Raw genomic sequence first — 14,823 nt, 5'->3', positions numbered from 1 at the left:
ATGCGACTGTCCGCCGTAGTGAGATAGAACCGGGGAAACGTGCTACACCCGTTATTCAGGTGCTGCCTCATGTTCGTGCCATCTGCGCATCGGCGTTCCCTTGTTCCGAGATACAACCATCAAGATATCATGCTGCCTGGAGCAGGTATCCGCCCGTGTACGGAGTCGACAGCAATTCTTCAAGCCTGCGCACTACTACTCCATCTCTGGCGGCGCATCGAGTACACCATTAGCCGCGTCATCGATACCAACGGATATAAGAAGAAGCGCTCGGCGGGCACCGAAGAGTGGGCACGAGAGAGGCGCCGAGAGCATGATTCTCAGGAACCCCTTCGTGCTTGTTATTCAGGTGAGAGACTACGGTCCGGAGCATGCGTGACGTAGTGATGATATATGCCTTGTGCTTCTGCGGTGCCCACGCTCCCTTCTGCTTGTTCTTTCTGCAGTGTATGACTGTTTTGTAGTCCTGCTACTTTCCTGTGGGGAAGTTGAGTCGAACCCTGGCCCCACAGAAGCTATATTTCAGAAGCTAGTATAAGAAATTTGTCAACTCAAAGAAAGTTCAGGTGCCGCCACACAACGCTTGAGGGAAACTTGTGGCAAGCTCTCAGCCATTGAGAGAAAGCGAGATGAACTATCCGGCTCCGAAACAAGTTACACCACTAAACTGGACAAACTACAACAGCAAGTGGACAGCCTCGTTTATAAAATCGAAGACTTGGAAAACCGCAGTCGGAGGGATAATTTTTTAGTGTGCGGTATAAAAGAGATAAAGGATGAAAAGGTGTAGTTGCTAGAGCAGGTAGTACCGAACGACATTCATGGTGCAATACTAAAAGTGGATAACGTCAGAAGAGAACGTATCCACAGGATAGCCAGAAAAACAGATAACAAATGTAGACCAGTAATTTTCAAGCTGGTGGACGGTAGAGACAAGGCGAGGATACTAAAAAACTGTAAAAACTTGAAAGGCAGAGGTTATGGCATATCAGGAGACTTTGTCTCGCGTGCGGGCTGTACGGAAAAAACTTTGGAATAGCACAGCTGAACTTAGAGCGAAGTGAATAAAAGTGACGCAGTCTTTCGACAAGATCAAAGTCGATGGAAAGCTTTTTGTGTGGGACGACATGCTTGGATCGAGAATCCCTTTCACTCCACAGTGACGATGGTCACCAGACCATGACCGAGCTGATAGCAAAGAAAAGAGCGACCCTGATGTGCCTTCACACACGAACTCTAAACCCTTTTCTGTTTTGAATATTGCCACGTAACAAGTATAAGGACGAAATAGTCCGGGTGAGTGAAGGTAATTTAATAAGGCAAATCAGCGAAGCAGTCCCTTCCTCCAGCACACCACGCGCTAGACTGGCCTTCTAGCACGCCCAGCTCGCTCCACGTGCTCTGGCGCACAACTGCCCGAGTCACTCTGCTCCTCCTCGTCGTCGTCAACAGTTCGTCAGCACGCGCTGAAGAGGGGTGGCTGGAGGCGTTCCCTTCGTCGTCGTCCTCTTTAAACTTCTTGTACACGCGACAATATAAATGGCCGAAGTATTTTAAACAAGTCTGATGATCTGGAAAGTGTTCTTACCTTATAAGATCCTGACGTAACGGCCGTAAAAGAAACGTGGCTAAGTGACGAAATTCCAGACTCGGTAGCGTTACCCAGCATCCACGAAATCTTTCGTAGCGACGGTCTTCGAAAGGTGGTGGTGTGGCACTAATAATAAAAAAGGCCTAGACTATACTCCCCTTCCTCAAAAAGAAAACATTGAAATGTCTTGCATTGCTCTTCACCATCTACTACTCAACATCTTCATCGGTGTATTATACAGGCCACCAAATTCCGACATTGCAGTTCTTGAAGCATTTGCAGATTATGTAGGCGAGTATGTGAAGCACTACATGCATATGGTATTCTGCGGCGATTTTAATCTGCCCCGAATTGATTACGATTCGATGTGTGCCGTTCCTACCTGCGATCATTCCGAACTACTGCTTGATGTTGCTTTTTCTGGTAAATTAGGCCAAATTGTGCATGAACCTACTCGTGTTTCAACAAACTCAAGGTCACTACTTGATCTTGTTTTTCTTTCGGAATCCGTTCAACGGCTTGGTTTGATGTCGATGTTCTACCCGGGATCTAAGATCACGAAATAGTACAGTTTAAAAGTCATATGTTGCCTTCGACTTCACTGGTAATCACTAAGGCATATCGAGACTTCAACAGCGCTGATAATGAAAGTATTTTGGACTTCCTAGAACTAGATTTTGACACCTTCAAGAGTAAATACAACAATGGGTCCCTCGGCGTAAACAGATTATAGTTGCACTTCAAGACGGCCCTGCATACTTGTATCATATGTACCACAGAAACAAAGAAAGATTAACCGCCAAAGCCCGTGGATTACACGTGACATAATTCACTTAAAACATCGTGTTAAGCATCTTTCCCGAGCGCCCAAAACGGTTAACGTGTTGCCTTCCCTACGGGCCGACCTATGGAAAAAAAATTATAGAATCAAAGTATCACTTTTTTAATGTGAAAAAGCACTACTTTCTTGTCACCAACCATAAGAAGTTCTGGACTCACATCACCCAAAAGAAAGACCCAGTAGGCAAAATTAAAGTAAACGACAGGAAAGTGTCCGATGCCTGCTCGATAGCTAGGGCTTTTAATGCCTTTTTTTCGTCTGTATTTGTACGTGCAACCGAGTGCTGCACTCATTTCAATATTCCTGGTCTTGATATTCCGGATATATACCGAGCCGGGAATATTTTCGGCTTTACTTAACGTTGACCATAAAAAGTCCGCAGGTCCAGACAAAATACCGAATGCATTCCTTTACCAATATGCTGAGTGGTGCTCGAAATACCTTTACATTATATTTAACGAAAGTCTACTAAGGGGTGTGGTTCCAGACTCCTGGAAAACTGCAAAAGTTACTCCTGTGCATAAATCCGGTGATAAACTCGATCTCTGTGAAAAACTACCGCCCTATGTCACTTTTGTGTACAGCCGGCAAAGTTTTGGAGCACTTTATACTTAAACACCTAGTAACGTATCTTGAAATCAACATGTTTTTACGAGCAATCAGCGGAGTTTTCGGCTTGTATTTCTACGGTAATGCAACTAATACACACGACTAACGACATCTCAACAGTTTTAGATAAAGGGTGTGCATAGTGACGCTATATTTTTGGATTTCGAAAAAGCTTTTGATCGAGTACCCCACAGCAACTTAGTGCTGAAAATTCTAAACTTGGTGAAAAATGAGAAAATAACTCAGTGGTTGGACTCCTACTTATCAAGTCGGTATCAGTACGTTCAAATAGGTGAGGATACGTCAAGAGAGAGAAGTGGAGAGTGGCGAGGAATCTAATGCGGGGAAGGGGCTACTCTCACTTGTCATCAGTTGTTTCCGGAGTCCGACAGGGCTCCGTATTAGGTCCGCTGCTTTTCATTATTTATTTAAACGATTTACAGTTCGAGTCTCCGCTGCGTTTCCGTTTCTTTGCGGATGACTGCGTTGTATATCTCCCCATTGAATCCGCAAACGACCAGAAAGTTCTCAACAAATACTGAACAGCTGTTAGTAATTGGTGTACCTATTGGAACATGAGCCTCAACAACAAAGTGCCGCCGAATGACAATAACGCGCAAAAAGTGTCCGTCTCAATATGCTTATAAAATTGACAATGTTGAACTAGAGGTTGTTAACGAGTTCCATTCTTTGTGTGTAACCGTGACATCAAACTTCAACTGTAACAAACACATACAAAACATTACATCATCAGCACTGCGCAGAGTTTGGTACTAAGGCCCCGACTTCGGCACTGTACAAGCAGAGCAAAGACCGTTGCGTATACTACGCTGGTCCGCCCCTTGCTCGAGCATGCAGACCTTGTGTGGGACCTAAACACAAAGACGGATTCAGCGATGCTCCAATGGGTACAAAAGAAAGCGTTGCGATTAATTCACAACGCATACAGCAGGCGAGTATCCGTGACAGAACTGCGTAGGTGTTCTGACCTACCAACATTAGAGTCCCGCCGCAAATTACATCGACTAAAATTATTACACTGCATAGTCATTGGTTATTCAAAGCTTGACTTCAATACCTACCTGGAATTCAACATGTCACGCCCCACCCGGAACAAGCACAACAAAAAATCCTAATGCCTTTCACGAGAACAAACGGCCACGGTCATTCTTTTTTTCCAAGAATGATAGCAGAATAGGATACTTTGCCACGCGAAGTTACTAACATAACTAATCAAAATGTTTTTTTCAACGCCTATTCAAAATTGTGTATGATTGAAGTGCTAGTCTTGTTCCCCTTTTGTTTGAGCTGACCCTTCTGTTCAGCTAACGTATTTCACGTATTAGCTTGCAACCATGCCAGCAGCGCACACAGCTCGTCTTTTTTTTTTTCTTCGCAGTGTTTCCCTATCTCTATACGGCAACGTCAGATTTATTTTGTTCTATCTTCCTGGACAATGCGCGTAGTGTACTTTGCTTGTGTTTTGCATTAGACTAGCATTGCCGGTTTCATTGTATATTCATGTAGCAATTTGATTGGTAACGAGCATTACTGTTGCTTTGCGAATCCTGGACCGTGTTACTGATTGCGTGTGCTTGTGTGTCGTAGCAGTCTGTAAGTTCACTGCCTTATTGCTTCCTTGGGCACCGCGGGCCGTGTTACTGGTCGCGTGTAAACTCTGTGTTCGAACTCTGCACTGTACCACTCCTGCCCTGGCTGCCAAAGGGCGGCTGACAGTATTGAATAAATAAATGAATAAATATGTTAAATCACTGTGAATTTAAGTGTTTCTGTGGATGCCTGACGAGCACGGCGGCTGATTATGGACGCCTAGGAGCCACGGGGTAATTGAAAAAAATGGCAGCATCTCCACTCCGTGGATGATGGCGAGGGGGCGGAGTACAGGGACTCGAAGTGACATCCAAGTTGCGCCCCGAGTGACATCCGATTTGCGCCCCGACCATCATTCGATTTCAGCTGTGAGTTCACCTTCATTTTCCCTAAATGGAACTGCAACTCACGGCTCAAATCGAATTTCGCTTGATTTTCGCAGGATGGTGGTGTGCGCCCGGATGGACGTGGACGGACATTGGGAGGCCCTAAGGTACTCCGCACCGTTACAGGAGAGGGAGTAGGCCGCTTGACTCTCGGGTACTAACTCACGGTCGTAGCCCAATGGTTAAGACGACTGACACCAACTCTGTCTGGTGTACGAGACACAGGCTCGAATCTTTCCGGTGCCTGTGTGATTTTTTGCGATTGTAAATGCTATGCGCACGGACGCGGACGGACATTGTGCAGTCCTAAGGTACTCCGCACCTAAAATGAGCCTAATAACGCTATGGCGTTAAAACAACAGCGATCAATGGTTTGCAGGCCGTGTTGCTAACAACACAGCAGACTGTACATTCCTTGCAGCAAGATCGCCAAACGCTGCATTCGCGTCTAAATTATACTGAAGATAAGTCTCGTCGGGATAATTTAATTTTCTACGACATTTCAGAGTCACAAACAGAATCGTGTCACGCTGCCGAGAAAAAGATTCTGCCATTAGTATCTTAGTCTTTAGGCATTAATTCAGCCACCGATTCTATTGTGCACGCTCACCGCTATGGACGTGCGCGTCACGATTGTGACCGACCAATGACAGTAAATTATGTTCACACAAAACCAAATCTCAAATTTTGGCTAACCAGACATACAAAACCAAATCTCAAATTTTGGCTAACCGGGCAAATATAAAATCACGTAACATTTCTGTAAGCGAGGACATCTTTCTGTCCTGCTACCATAATCGCCAAAAAAAATATTCGGGAATATGCTAAAGCACAAGGTGGTTCGTCGTAACTGAAGTACAACAAATGGCATTTAAACGGAGTGCTAAATATACGATCACACCATTGCGACTGTCGTAGAAACTACCTTTCAATCATATACGTCTAATAATGCTGCGTCGACCAGCCAAGCCCGCCCCTACACTCTTAATCTGGTTCCGTATAAGTTCCAGTTAAAAAGGGTGACCCATATATTTTATGTGGATCCGAACGAAAGAATAACTGGAGCGAGGCATATAGGTGGATCTTATCTGGAACCGTCAGCTTGTTTTCTTTATGTTCGTGGTCTTTATCTGGAACCGAAGAAATGGGGTCATGCGATGTCGGCGGTTCCGGTTACTGTTCCACTTATGTCCCAGTAAACGGTTGGGGAGAGTGCGTTTGTATATTTTTTGCTCTTGTCCTGTTCCACATAACTCGTGCACGGCAGTGAAGTATGCACTCTTTCATGCATCAACTGGAACAATGAACCGCATATATATTAGGTGCTTCTTGACCCAAGATGCACGTGCGCGTTTAATATACACGCGCACACCGCACATAAAATTTAATGAACTTCGCCGACATCTATGATACTGCCTTGCAGCAGTTAACTTTCATAATACGGCTAAGCTGTAGTTTTAGTGACGTCCTTTGACAGAAAACGAAATCCCACTTTTTTGTCAACAGCGTACAAAGCATTAAAAATGTCGAGAGGAGGATATCTTAGGCAAAAGAAGAAATTGCAGGAACCCATTTCCAGGTGTTCTGCGGCACCCAAACCGCTTTCGTGAACATCGTATTTTTCTAATTTGAGGCGTCAAGTACAAAATTACCAGTGACTTCAATTTGAGAAGGACTAAACGTCTTCCCTTTCCCCATATGCCATTCGGGCAAAGCCATAGCTGCTATAGCGCTGAAGAATTCGTGGTGTTTTTGTGAACATCTTCATTACGAAATACTTGTTGAGGCCATTACATTTTATGCATTTGGTTTACAAAGCGTCGCAGAAACGGCAGTTTTTGTTCAACACTCAGTCATCATCTCGCTGTGGTGTAGTACGCGCTCAATGGTACTTAGTCCACGTTACTTATGTTGTGATGGGGTACATACATAATGGTAACCGACTGCGTCACATTTTACACCACACACATCATGCTACGCATGCAGTTATATGCTTAGAAGTTAGTTTTTGTATTTTGTCTCGTCCCGGCTAGTAATTTTCACAAGCAAAAACGAAAGCTTCTTTGCAGGAGGAGAATGACACAAAACCCGGAGAACTAAATCTACCCCGCGGCATCTGCCTTACATTCTATATATTTATACTGAAATGGTATTCTTATTTCAAATTATGCATTGCAGTATCGCAAAAATTCGCAGTGTTACCCTAATGTTGTTACTTGCCGTAGTAATTCAAGTTCACCGAATGACCTGCCTTCTCCTGCTGGTCGCCCCGTTGCTCTTTTCCTGCACTATTGGTGTTCATAAAGAAAAACTGCTGGAAAACGGGCAGATGTATTATTACTCGCTAATTAGCGAGTATTCACACTGGATTCACTATGCGGAAGTAGTTTTCTATAACGTGGGTATCAAAGAGCGTCGCAGTATATAATATTGGTATTGGAAAGACTTGTCAAGAGAACGCAGTCAATAAAGAAGCGTCGTTTTGTTTTCACTGCAAAGAATGAAATAAAGCTGTCATCAAAGTTTATGCACACATACCGCACGCGCTCACGGACCGCGGAGAGAAACAACTTCAGCCCAACTAACGTGTTAAATTGGCTAATATCTGAGCTCTTTGTTCCAGCCTCAGAGCAGCGTAGACGTCCGCTTAGAGGCCTACTCCCATTTTCCGAAGCAAATATAAGCGATCAAGGGTGCCGAGCTTGTGATCTCTTCCGCGGACTGGTCACTGGCCACGGCGTGCATCGCCAAAGGCACGGAGGAAGAAAAAGTTGGCCGAAACGATTACGAAACAACCGCCACTTCAGTGCGGCATGCCGTGCGCGTGCGTTGACAGCATGGAGGAAAGAATACAAGGCAGCGCCGCTTGCGTTGATGCATAGTATAGTGGGACGGCAACGGGTACAACGACGATGAGGGAAAAACGGGATTGCGTGAACAATTTTAACGACAGCAGCGCCCCTACGTCTCAACGTTTACGGAAGCTAGTTTTTGTTCATTCGCATGCAGCGCCACCAGTGACCTTCTATAGCGGTTTTCTCGATTGCTCGCGTTATGCGCCTGATGTACTAAATAAACTGTCGGTCAGACTGGCGGGAACGGTTACCAGTTTGGTTGTGGCGTGAAACTGCGGATTTCTTCATGTCCTCGGGCTGTATTTACTGTTCGACGAAGTGAAGTTTTGCCGGGAGGCGCAAAAAAGGTCAGTGCTGCTTATTTATGTTCTGGTAACGGTTGTTGTTCTTTGACTTGTTCATCACTGCTGCGTCCGATAAATGTGCCGCTCCGCTTCCTCTTCGATGCGAGAAACGTTTGCGGCCGTTATTCACTTAAGCTTGTGTGTTTGTGGGTCGGAGTCGGCTTGACATTTATGACTGCGTACGTTAGCTAGTGCTATTTAGAAAGTAGCTGGTGTGCGCATATTTCGAGTCTGCATGTCCCCTTATGGTGTGGTGTTGCTTAGTTGCATATTGACGGTTGCTGTACCTGTCAGCGGTACTGAATCTCCTCGGGTTAGTCGCACGCCATTGTCTCGCGCGCACACACTGCACAACTCGTTTGTCAGAGCGTCTGTCTTTAGACTTATCGGCATTTTCAAACTTTCGTGTTAATTGCGTTGTGTTGGTCTGCTGAGAGCTATAAATTTATTGTGCTAATCACGCTATTCCGTTTGTTGTTAATGTGCGTTCAAGGCGTTAGCGGCAGCACTTCTTACGTTTATCTGCGCTGTGTGTGTAGTTGTTCCCGGTCGGTTTCTTCCAATGCCTTCGATGAATTCAGATGTTCTATTTACACTAGTCAACTTAAGTTGGCTCCCTGACGTGTAGTGAAATGCAAGGGAAAGTGGTTGTCTGAGCAGTAGCGTAGTGACAAAACGTTCCTTTTGTGGAGGGTAAGGCAGGTGGGAACACGCAGAAAGTGTGGTGCCGTTTCTATGCTGTCAATGTCAGTGGTAACCTGAGACCTCAGAATGATTACCCATAAAACTCACGTCTGGACTATTAGAAGTTTTAACGTCACAAAGTAAGTTTAAAAATAATACATTCCTGCCATTTTATGCTATCAATGTCAGTGGCAGCTCGAGAGTTGGAATAATTTTCAAAACCCTCGGGTGCAAAGTTGTTGCATCATGATGTGCACCAAACATTAATCCATTTCTGTTCTACTTTGAACGTAGAAATTATACTGCAAAAGCAGATTGCTACATTCTGTATTCATACTCTATGACCTGTTCAGAAAGAGTATATGGCTGACTGTGGAAACATTTGGCCCTCCGCTGATAGGTTGTGACAAATGTTTTTGTTCCTCTGCAAAAAAAAAATAAAGAAAACAAATTATTTCCTTTCTTTACATGCTCCTGCGAAGTCATGGCTGTGGCATTCACTGGCTGAAGACATCTTTGGCATGCTGAAGGGTCGTCGGGGAGAGTGTGGCGGATTATGAATGCCCTGTGGAGCTCATAAGCCACAAAAGAGTATTTTTGAGTTGTGCATATTGTGCAGATATTCACCAGTTCGCATAGGCTAAAGACAGGTGAGCTTAAAGTATGTTTAAATATTTTCATATCTCAAATTGTTTAGCAAGGAAAGATTACCAGGGCTTCCGCTGTAAAAAAGACATTCTACTTTCGTGGAACGAATCAGACATTGTTCAATATTTTCTCGTGCTCCCTGGGTAAAGCGAGGCATACATTTATTCTCTGATATTTTTGTACTGTTTATTTTCTAGGCAATAGGGCGAAGATAGACCTAAAACAGTGGTACAAGGAATGCATATGGCCATTTTAATTGTATTTGGACCCCTTCTTGGAAGTGTATCATCAGAAGGCAACACGTTAAAGCTCTTGCACGGGATGAAATCATTGCATTCTACAAGTAAGTACGCACTGCCATTTTTGGGTCTTTCATGGCGCGTTTTTGGTAGTTTCTTTATAACTAATGGTTTGAAACTTCTTTTCAGTGACAGCTTGGCCTGTGGCTCAAGGTGACAGTAGGAGCTTTTCGGAACACGTTAGCGAAACTTTCCTGGAAGTGCACTTTGAGACTGCCCTGGCAGAAACACCCGCGTCTTAATTTTGGTTGGGTAAGCTGGCATTTTGTTTTTGCGAGACTCAATTTCTGGGTCTGTTCGTCCTAATAAAATCTCAGTGTTAAGAAGTTATCGTGAACGCCAATATTGGCCATTGTGTTCACATTCCGCCTACTACAGATGCTCCAACAGTGGCCAAAAAAAAAAACACTATTTTGTATTTTAGTTTTGTAAATATTTAGCTTTTACACCTTGAGAGTTGTGATTTGCCAGCACCACGGACACGCCCAACGTGGTTGCTGCTACAACAATACGGTGGCAACTGACGATTTAAATTTCCCGCTTTTAATACGCCCGTAGCACCAATAATACTCCCAAATACAGGCGTAGCATGTGTAATGCTTGCATTGGATTTTGACAGGTGGTTAAATAAGGGGTAATTTTTTTAAAGGGAATTGTTTAGAGTACAGAAAGTGATGTCTGCAATAAAATGTGTTATAGTTGTGATTTATAAGAACATTGTGCAACAGCCTAGTTCAGCATTAGTCAGCTCAACTTCTGGCTCATACCACTACGCACCATGGAGGAATACACATCGACAGGGAAATATTTTAGGTGGAAATAATGCCACAAAAAATTTCTGCCACCGTGCGATATTTATGATTTTCCTATGACTGGCCATTTATTTCTTTGCGGTAGAAACATCGTTTAGCTGTAAGTTATATTAAGCCAGCCTCACTACAGCATTCTGGGGAGCACATTATACAGTACAGAGAACATTTTTTGCAGAGAGAAGGTGTGTAAAATATAATGCCGAAAGGTGATTATAGTAATTATTATTTGATTAATAAACGAAACCTCTCAAGGATAAAAAACGTTATACTATTCAGGATACCGATGCAGCAAAGTGGGATACTTTCCAGAATCAGGGAAATTTCATTGATTGTCTGTGGTGATATTGTTTAGCGCACTTTCACCTTTGGCAGCACTCCCAGAAAAAAAAAACCCAAGAAATCACTGATTTTAAATAAATTACTATGTTATGAAAGGGACTAAGCAACTCACTCATTTAAAGCACCCATGTAACAAAATTTTCTTGTTTCCTTGAAGGTACATGAGGGGAACAGTAAGTCTTCTCGAGGCCCAGTTATTCTGAGAGAAGGGACTGGCGGCATCAATATTGCCCGCAAGAAACACATCACGGATTCGCCGCCTGCATTGTCACTTCAGGATGTGGTCATCCTCTTCGCCGCATATGTCATCTTTTTCATCGTGTGATCATGTTCATATGGTTGTGTGCCTTTGGAGAGTTCTTGGGACTTTTGCAGGGAGTTCTTGGAAAGCATCAGAAGTTTGACAGTGGCCTGGTGTCATTTAAGTTGGAGTCGCTGTTGAAATACTTGAAGTGTTCAGCTCTACTTGGGATTTTAAATTATTGGTAGAGGTTAAAGTATCTCTTGAAAGGCATGAAGGAGGTCAGATGAAAGGCATGAAGGGGGTGAAATCAGATGAAGAGGTTTACGTTACTGGCACATGCAAGTTTCATGTCAACTGAACACTGAAGTCATGCCTTATTTTTCATCATTGGCACAATGCGCAGGCTGCCTCTGAATCTATAGTGGGTGTTAATGTAGTTCATGGCACCGCATTGTAACGTCCTTATTATTCAAGTGTAGCTCGTGAGATTTTTTTTCATGGCAGTGCTGCTGCTGATGCAAAAGTGACAGTGATTATTTACGCAGATGGCTTTCGCCTTCATTGATAAATTTTAGTACCGGATATGAGCTGACACCCATGACCTAGAAGAATTGAAAATGTGCGTATTTGCCTTGAACAAGTTCTCTTCTTTGAACAAAGCTGCATTTCTTGCTTGGCAGAAGCAGGGCTTTGGTCACAATTACACTGATAGCAAGACGGGAGGGTTTTTATAGCACGCAACTGGGAATTTCACCTAAGGTAAAATGTTGAGGCTGGAAAAAATGCTTTCAAGTCTGCTTTGTAAAACTGGTCACCTGTTCAAACTGTTCAAACTGTTAAACTTAAAACTTAAACTTAAAACTTAAACTTAAAACTGTTAAACTTAAAACTCAAACTGTTAAACTTTGTAAAACTGGTCACCTGTTCAAACTGTTCAAACTGTTAAAACTGGTCAAACTGGTCACTGGTCATCGCTGGCTTGTTTGCTTCTTAAGGATGTCTGACTTGCTCCCGCTTGAATTGATGACGTATATGATTAGTCTGCTTGTTAAATTTTAATATATGTAACATGCTTCCAGCTACCTGGTTTGCAAAATTACGTGATTCACGCTGGCTTTTGTGAGATTTCTTGGGATGAAATATTTTAAACTACTACAAATTGTTTGGGCAAGTAACGTGCCTTAAGTCAGGCCTTTTCAGGACGCTCATAAAGTCTATTTTGCCTACAAATAGCTTGATGGTACACTTACGTCTGGTGTCAGGAAACTACTATCTTTAATAATCATGTTTTAATGGTGGCATGCTGCTACATGTGACCTCTCGTGTGAAAATGTTTTATCGTTAATCTTGGCTCGAGCGTTGTTTTCCTAAGCTCTTGCACTGCAACTGTGTATGGCTTGTTTTTAGGTCTTTCCCTACAATTTAATAGCAAACTGCATTTTCCCAAACAGTTATGCGTAAACATAGTATGGCAAGCGCAATTGGTCATTCCGCCTTTGAATTACCTTGGTTTATCTCATAAGACAGCATATTTGATGCTCACTGTTGTATAATGTCTGTGTCAGTGCCGCGGTAGACGCACACGTCTATTTATTTGTGAAGTAGTTGCCCCTAATATCGTCTTTATTAACCATGTTTTTGAGTAAAGGTGAATATGTGAAAATGCCACTTGGAGCCTAGTGTTATCGTTATGGTATTTATTCCTTGTACGTTGGTCATTTTCTGTGCAATTTAAAATAGACAGCTATTAAAATCTGAAATGTATGCATACTAACACCCAATAAAGTTGTACAGTATATTGAAAAGCAGTGTATGAGTCATAATAGTTGGTTTCGTGCGTATTTTAATGCAAGTATATTGTTTCTTTTACATGCAGCAGAAAGTCAGAAGAGGATTCTGCGGGTGAAGCCAAAGACTGTGTGCTGCTCTAGGTGCCTCAGACCAACTTTTATATAGAACTGTGCTCCGATAGGTAACTGTTGGGAACTGTCAGGGACCACACTGCTGCGGTCGTTTCTGCTTTCCAATTGTTGGTATCACTGCGGGTCATATATCAAGGCTGTGTTAAAATGGTGCTTGCGGTCTCCTGCTGATACCAATGCATCCGCCAGCCTGGCATATGACCTCGGTGTATACCGACAGGAAAGCAGAAATATTGGAAAAGTGGAGTCCCATAGACAGCTTCCCAATGCCTATAGGAACACCGTTTTATATAAACAGCTGGCCTGAAGGTACCTGGAACGGCGTACCGGATAAATTCCATAATCATTTTACATGGATCAATGTTCCAGTAACTTAAACTATCCTTTTATTTGGAACAGTGATCCGCATACTTTTATTTGGAACACCGATCCACATAAATTAGTTGCAAACATATGTGGTGCACTGTTCCACTTAATTTTCAGGATATGTGGAACACGGTTCCAAATATATAACTGGAACTTTTTTGCAAAAAAGTTCCAGTTACTAAGTGGATCTTACGGGGAACCAGATTAAGAGTGTACGCTTTGACCCCTTCGCCTAAGTTTACTAAGACATCCTGTTAGCAATTGTTGAGGGGAAGTGGATTACGCAAAACGCGATCAGTCGTCTACAAGAACTTCCGTAGCATTCAGGGAAAAAAACGTGAAATTCTTAGTTCATTCATTGATTCATTTTCAGCCGACATCATTGTACTAACAGAAAGTTGGCTGTCTAACAAAATACGAGATTCCGAAATTAAATAACTTTTATTGGCAGGACTGACACTACACATCTGGTCGCGGAGTACTTATTGCGGTAAATTTTGAAATTGAATCTTGTAGTATTGACGTCACGAGCGACCTAGAAACTTCATGGGTGTCACTAGCAATCAGGAACAAGAAAGTTATTATCGGCGCTTGCTAACGTGCGCCTTCCAGTGAGAGCTCATTTATTAATAATCTACATTACGTAGTCAATCTGGCAGTGCTACGTTACCTCAACTGTCCTATAATGCTTCTGCTTGACTTTAACTTCCCTAACGTGACTTGAGAAGCGGGTGGTACTTGCGCAGTCACTGTAGGAGCTAAATGTAATCATCTTTTGAACTTTCTACCGCATTTAATCTTGGGCAGATGGTAATGCACCCTACCAGAATAACGGCCAACACAGTAAATACACCAGATCTTGTCCTAGCTACTTGCCCCAACACTATTACATCGCTGTCGGTCCTACCTGGTTTCAGCGACCACCAAATTGTCCAATTTGGTTTAACCTTTCCTACGTTGCGTTCTAAAAATAAAGCTAATTGTATTCGAGACTATTCAAGGGCTGACTACGAAGCAATTTTTTGACCTATCGTGTTTTTTTTTATAACCTTCTAGAAAATTTTGAAAAGCGATCAATTTAGGAAAACGAACTTATTGAAGGAAAAAATAACAGAATTACCAAATAGATACATCGTGCTTACATCAACTGCAGCAAAATGATCAGCTTGGTACAACAAATCCCTCCAGCGAATAGCTAATAAAAAGCATTAATATTGCAGTTCCGAAAGTTCTAACCAGCTGCTGGGCTTTCAAGCATATCGCTTAGCTAAT

At 43.0% G+C, this 14,823-nt stretch overlaps 1 long non-coding RNA gene across 1 annotated transcript; it reads left to right on the top strand.

Moving 5' to 3' along the window:
- The first annotated feature begins 6,134 nt into the window (after nt 1-6,134).
- LOC144164606 (uncharacterized) lies at nt 6,135-12,067 on the top strand. The gene is made up of 4 exons (XR_013321213.1): nt 6,135-8,240; nt 9,767-9,912; nt 9,998-10,120; nt 11,177-12,067. It is a non-coding gene; the product is annotated as an uncharacterized LOC144164606 (long non-coding RNA).
- The last annotated feature ends 2,756 nt before the right edge of the window (nt 12,068-14,823 follow it).

This window comes from Haemaphysalis longicornis, unplaced genomic scaffold (genome assembly GCF_048455015.1).
Source record: "Haemaphysalis longicornis isolate Haplotype H1 unplaced genomic scaffold, Haemaphysalis longicornis Haplotype H1 scaffold_1, whole genome shotgun sequence".
In the NCBI taxonomy this organism is placed as follows: Eukaryota; Metazoa; Arthropoda; class Arachnida; order Ixodida; family Ixodidae; genus Haemaphysalis; species Haemaphysalis longicornis.
Note: the sequence above shows the minus strand (reverse complement) of the source record. Positions and strands in the feature narration are given on the sequence as shown.